The following is a 6000-nucleotide window of genomic DNA, read 5'->3' on the forward strand; positions in this document are numbered from 1 at the left end:
TTTTTCACTTTTAAAAGTACACATTGTAGAAAGCTCTCTTGACTCTACTAACAGAACCCGTTTTATGAAGTTAAGCTGTTAACCCCATTTTATTTCTAGGAAAACAAGGTAGAATTGTTTTCACTTTAGAGGGCCATGGAATTGAAGTAGAGAGGTTGTGACTTCATGAGAACACTAGGTCAGAATAGAAATTAGGGTGAGATCCATAAATTTAGTTATTTTCAAATGGGCGATTTTTGCTACTTCACTCACTTTTACTTTTTCATGAAATATTGTTTATCAGAGTGAACAGAGGAGCAGTAATAATTCCATTAAATGAGAAGTCCTACATCATTGCCCCTCCAAGAGCCTCTTTTCCCATCCTAAGCTGTTTGTATACGATCAGCATGTGGATACTGTGTGTGCTTCTGTTTTAAGTATCTGCTTCTGGAGAGCCAGCTTGAAAAAGCAAAACAGAAAAATCCATTGGCATTTTGAGAGTTGAATCCACAGAAGATGTTGTTTGCAATGTGCCGAAAACATAAGGTCCAAACAGCCGGAACAGGCCTGGTGCCAGGCAATTTCACTGTGAGAGAAGGAGGAGGTCTGAAACAGTCTTTTTAGGATTATCTCCAACTCAGCAGCTGCTGTCTGAGTTTGATTATGCACATCCTGCTCGGGGAGACCTGCAGTAACCCTTGGGCCCCTGGGGAAGTCAGGGCTGCCTTTTAAACAAAAGCCTCTTCCCTTGGACACCCAAGGGCAAAAGCCCAAACAATGTGGAGGTTAAAAGAAGGTGGAGCTTTTGAAGATTGGATTTGAAAGAACAATCTAGGAAGGAAACTGATTGCCGAATTTCGGAATTTCGGAACTGCAAGTGCCTTTTTAAGAGCCTGTAATTTTACAGATGAGGAAGCAGAGGCTCAGAGAAGTTAAGTGACTTGCACAAAGAGAACCAGTCACAACTGAAATCCAGGTCTCCTTTTTCCCAAGTTAGAGCTGTTTTATGTAGGTGCCATATTCCTGATAATATGATTCTCGCATCAGTATAAATAATATGTTGTATATGTTGGAAAATTGACCTGAAAGAGAAGAAACTTTAAAAAAGCTTTTTGGAGTTATGTGTTAACCACCTTTTATAGACTGTCCAAGCATATTCAGATTTTTTCTGTTATGTGGTAGAATTTTATCAGTGTGTAAATCTTAATAAGTGACCAGTAAATAGATTATTCCAGTAAATTTTTTATGTGATTCTCAAAGGCAGAACAGGCATATTGTAGAGGTGTCGGGAGGGAAACTAGGAAGGATGTTTATGGAACGAAGTCTTTTGTTCAACTGTGGCTCTGGAGTAGGGCTACAGTCTCTGAGGATTTATGGCCTGTAGTCTGGAGAAGCTAGGTGGGCTCACATTATCTGTGTTTAAGAACGTGTGTGGGGTCTTCGAGCCTAAGGCTGTCCAGGTTACAAAAGGCTTTGTCAAAGAAGATGGTTATCTCGTGTTCTTTGAGAATAATGTGTTGCTGTTTATTTCACATCTGTGCTGGGGATTGAGAATTTTCCCTGCTTTGTGGTTGTAACAATATCCCCAGTTTGCTTCTTTTTAAGAGTTGGGAAGCTAATTTCTTGTAGGAAAGAATCCATGAAATCCAAGGATATCACTCGAACTTGGATGCTTTCTCTTCTTAATTAAAAGATTGCTCAATTAAAAGATTGGGTTGTTAGAGTTTTGTTTGGTATACAGGAACTATTTAACATTGTTGACCTAAAAGGGTTTTGACTGAGCAAGAGAGAAAAATCAGGGAGATCTTCTTCACTAAAATTCCACGTGGATTTGGAATCTGTTTTTGAATGGCGGGGTTTCTAATTGCTTTATTCATTTGTAAAGGTTATGTTGAGTGTATGAATTGAGTGTCCTTTTCTGTGACCCACCATCTTTTCTGAAAAACAAAACAAAATACTGCATTTAGGATACTCTGTTGAGATATAGTGGAATGTCTTTACATTTATTCTATAAGATTTTGGTGACAGCTGTAGCTTAAATGGGTAAGGGGAGGTCTGGAGTGCATAGTAGGACGAGACAGTAGGCAAATGTGAAGGTCTTCTTTTAGAGCTGTACCTTGGGAAATGTCTTATTTAATGGTCTAATTAGGACATGCCTAGTTTATTTATTGATTGATGAGCTTTTGAAGTACTTGTTGCCTGAATGTGAATTTTTCAAGTGGTTACCTGATTTTTCCCCCGCTCTGACGAGAGAAAAGTTAAGGTGGAAGGGAAAGCTGTATATTATTTTTGTTTTTATTCACCAAAGACATAGTTTTGGGTACTTTGGCAAAAGAAGGTATCAAAAGGTCATTAGTTCTTTCCTTTTTTGTTTCCTTAATTGATAGTGGCTCTTGGCCTCATTGAGGAATGCTCATATTATTATGCTGGAATGATATCGAAGGAGGCCACTAAAGCGATTTCCTCAGAAGGCACTTATTCTCATTTGTATGATACAAACCTTTTTGGAGAACTGTCTAGACTACCAAGGTAGGGGAAATAGCTTACGGATCTATGATCTGTATTTAAAATAATTATTAAGCTATCTAATTGGATATTTAGAGAGTTCAGGATGTATAAGATAAGGAAAACTATATATGTACTGATCACCTCCACCAGAAGTAACATCCCTCAGGTGGTAGCTTTCTCTAGGAAGAGGATGTACATGTCTATTTCTGGATTAGTTTTACACAAATGAAGCCTGTTTCTCACCTGCTTGCTGCCTTTTGCCAGGGGGTGGAATTTTTCCTTTTCGCTGCTTGTCACTTGGCATTTGAATGGAAATGAGTCCTCTCTTTCGGAGCCAGAAGATTCTAATTCATCAGGAAAAATTTCTCCAAGGAGTTATTTTAGTTGCTTCATAGTAAACGGCTTACACTACAGTGAGGAACCTTTGAATTTGAAATCTTTTAAATATCTTTTTCTTCTTCAAAAAATGTATACAATGGATTTCTGAGCAGCTAAAATTCCATACTGGATAGCATTGTTATTCTCTGTAATCTCTTTTTAAAAGGTTTGGTGGTGTTTTGCTGTTCAAGCTAAACTATACTAACATGAAGTTTGGGTTTTGAAGTATAGAAGTAGTTCAGCAATAATAACGGGTGATCCCTTAGATTTCCTTGAAGAAGAAGGAAGACTGTATGGTGAATCTACATGCCTATCACGTCTGAAAACATTACTTACTAATTTTGGTTATGAGTTAAGCTTCTCCTTGGTGGATTGGGCCTCTTCCAGGAGTAACACTTGGAGTCCTAGGTGCTATTGGAGAGGTGCCTTTCATTCTCGGCATTCTGGGGAGATTTACATCTGTAAGCCGGATAAAAATATGTGGAAAGCTGATTAGTTTAATTGGCCCGCTATTGTAATTATTCAGTAGGAGGTGACTGTGGGACAGTTATTATAGCCCAGAGTGTCTGGTAGGAAGGGGAGGAGACTCACTGAAAACAGCAGCAACGTTATAAAATGTTGATTTAAACGTGTATTTAGTAACAAATTTCCCTGGCACTTTAAGAAGGATGGAGAAATTCGTAACTATTTGGATCAAGAATCCATCGGAAAAAAAGAGGTGAGCTTTTTTTCAAGGATAATTGCAGGGAATTCTGCTAATGATTTCTCTTTCCTTAAAATACTCCACAGGGTAACAGGACTTCGTGGACGTAAACTCAGTGTTTATAACTTTAAAGTAGACACTCTAAAGTTGTTGCGACAGACACTCAGGGTGGCCAAAATGGTGCTTGCGTTTTAGGTTCTTTCAGAAAAGCAGCCCAGTGCAGGGTCGTGTTGTAAAGTGGAGATTTTTCTTTCACATCAAAGGACAGGGCATGTTCTACAGACAGTTAGCTAAGAGGTAGGGAGCAGGCATTTCAGTACTTGCATTGGGAAACTATGTGTGGAATGTCATAGTTCACAGACCAGGGACCCAAAGTGAATCCAGGTGCCTCTGCCCGCTGCTGTTTTCCTAGAGAGAAATGACTGTAGGCAGAAATTGCAGCCAGATGAACCAAAAATAAAATTGATGGCTTTATTGGACTTTTTTTTTTTCATGAAATTTAACTTTCTAATGTGCACATACATCACTCTGGGGATGTCATTATAAATGGCTGACCTTTTGTTTGGGGGAGCTGCTGCTCGCTGTCTGTGCAGCTCCACTCCGCTCGCTTTGATTCCGGCCCACATCTGTTGAGCATGTGATCAATTTTTTTTTCCCCCTCTGAAGCATACTGACAACTGGCTAAAAAGATTTAATGAAAACCAGTCAGAACTAATTTCAGTTAGATATTCCAGCTCTTCTGGTTTCAGATGGAGAAGTTATGGCTTCCCAAACGTCGCTGTTTTGAGGGCAGCATCAGGAAGTCTCCTTGGGCCGGGAACTGGGTTTCTTCGTCTTACTCCCAGCACCGCCCGGTTAATGATTGTAGGGTGGCTGGGAATAATGAACCAGCCTGTTATCAGCCAGCTCGAGTATTATAGAAAAATCATTCCTCCCTTTCTTCCTCCTTTCCCATGGAAGTCAGTGCACTGCTGTGGTCACACCTAATAAATACTGCAGACTTCATTGGGTTGTTTAATGGGACTTAATGTAGTGTCATTTGTGCACTTAAGTGAGTGGTTCTTATTTTTGTGTGGCTTACTGCTCAATCTTGAAAAGATGTGAGGTTTGAGGAGTTTCCAACAATTACTGTTTTTTATGGAACCAGAGTTTGAGTGAGACAAGACTTTGGCCGTTATTTAACAGGTCACCTGCATTTCCATATGAGCTTTGGGGATACTGGAGGAATTAAGTCACAATAATATAAAACTGTACTCTGTGCTTCGGCCTGTTCCAGAGAAATAATTGGAAACCCTGCCCTCTCTCCCGTCGTCATGCAAATCCCAGTAATGATTTCAGTCTCTACTCAAGTGCTCCCAAGTGTTCATGGCTGCCTGTTCCCTTGCCCAGAGAATTCTGTCTCATCTTTGGCCAATCTGGAGGCAAGAAGAGGTGAGGCTTCTGGTCAGTGTGCGATGCCAGTTAGGACAGGAGATGGCACTGTCTTGATCACCCTAGAGAAGTTTCTGTCCCTCACCAGGGAAAGCCACCTGCCCTGGCATTGCTGCAACCCTTTCCACTCCTGCAAAGCCGGCCTCCCAGCTGTGTTTGGTTATGCTGGTAGGCCTGGATTCCTACAGCGCTGGACTGGTCGGCGTAGGTCACTGGACAAGTTTCTCATCAGAGCCCCCTTTTTCACTGTGGTGAGGCTGCCCCCATCCTATCCTCCCCATCCCTGTTGGGCTGCCATTTTCTGTGAGCTGAAACTGGCAGCCCAACACGGGCCCAGGGAAAAGATTCTTGCCCTGGGGCTCGAAGACTGGCCCAGTTCCTCCAATCTGCCTTCTAGGAAGCTCTCAGGGAACAAAAACTTCCTCTCTTGGTCTGCCCTCCAGGCAGGATTGTTGAACTAGGACAGTTGAGAAACTGGTGCTTGGAAGGGTCAGAGGACTTGTCTAAGACCACATCTTACTGGAACTGGATTCCCAGGTATTTAATGATTTCTGGGAGCTTTCCTTTGATTTGTTGGATTTTTCCCCTGGAAAAATTCCATACTTGGGCCTCAGTTTCTCCGTATATGAAATTATAATAAGACTACTAGCTGAAGTATCTAAAGGGGGCAGTCATAGGTCACAGGCCTCCAGAGGAAAGGGTCTAGGACAGCGGTCCCCAACCTTTTGGTACCAGAGACCGGTGCTCCTATGAGAATCGAATGCCCAATGATCTGAGGTGGAGCCGAGGCGGTGATGTTAGTGCTGGGGAGCGGCTGCAAATAAAAATGAAGCTTTGCGCTGCTCACCTCTTGTTGTCGGCCCGTTCCTAACAGGCCACGGACAGGTACAGGTCCACAGCCCGGGGTTTGGGGACCTCTGGTCTAGGATGTTTGCATAGCTCTTTATAATTTACACAGCATTTTCCACACATTATCAGACTTAGTCCTTCCAGTAACCCTG

The 6000-nt window shown here is 41.8% G+C and overlaps 1 protein-coding gene and 1 long non-coding RNA gene across 2 annotated transcripts in view; both read left to right on the forward strand.

Annotated features, from left to right (window-relative positions):
• The window catches only part of SDC2 (syndecan 2), a 108181-nt gene that overhangs the window by 23021 nt on the left and 79160 nt on the right, over positions 1–6000 (forward strand). The gene's annotated exons all lie outside the window — the stretch shown is intronic.
• LOC111747217 overlaps positions 3227–6000 on the forward strand; it is a 9590-nt gene continuing 6816 nt past the window's right edge. Inside the window, exon 1 of the long non-coding RNA XR_002783443.1 lies at positions 3227–3583. This is a non-coding gene — a long non-coding RNA (uncharacterized LOC111747217). The remainder of the gene's footprint in view (positions 3584–6000) is intronic.

The sequence above is a fragment of the Pteropus vampyrus genome, unplaced genomic scaffold, assembly GCF_000151845.1.
Source record: "Pteropus vampyrus isolate Shadow unplaced genomic scaffold, Pvam_2.0 Scaffold215, whole genome shotgun sequence".
In the NCBI taxonomy this organism is placed as follows: domain Eukaryota; kingdom Metazoa; phylum Chordata; class Mammalia; order Chiroptera; family Pteropodidae; genus Pteropus; species Pteropus vampyrus.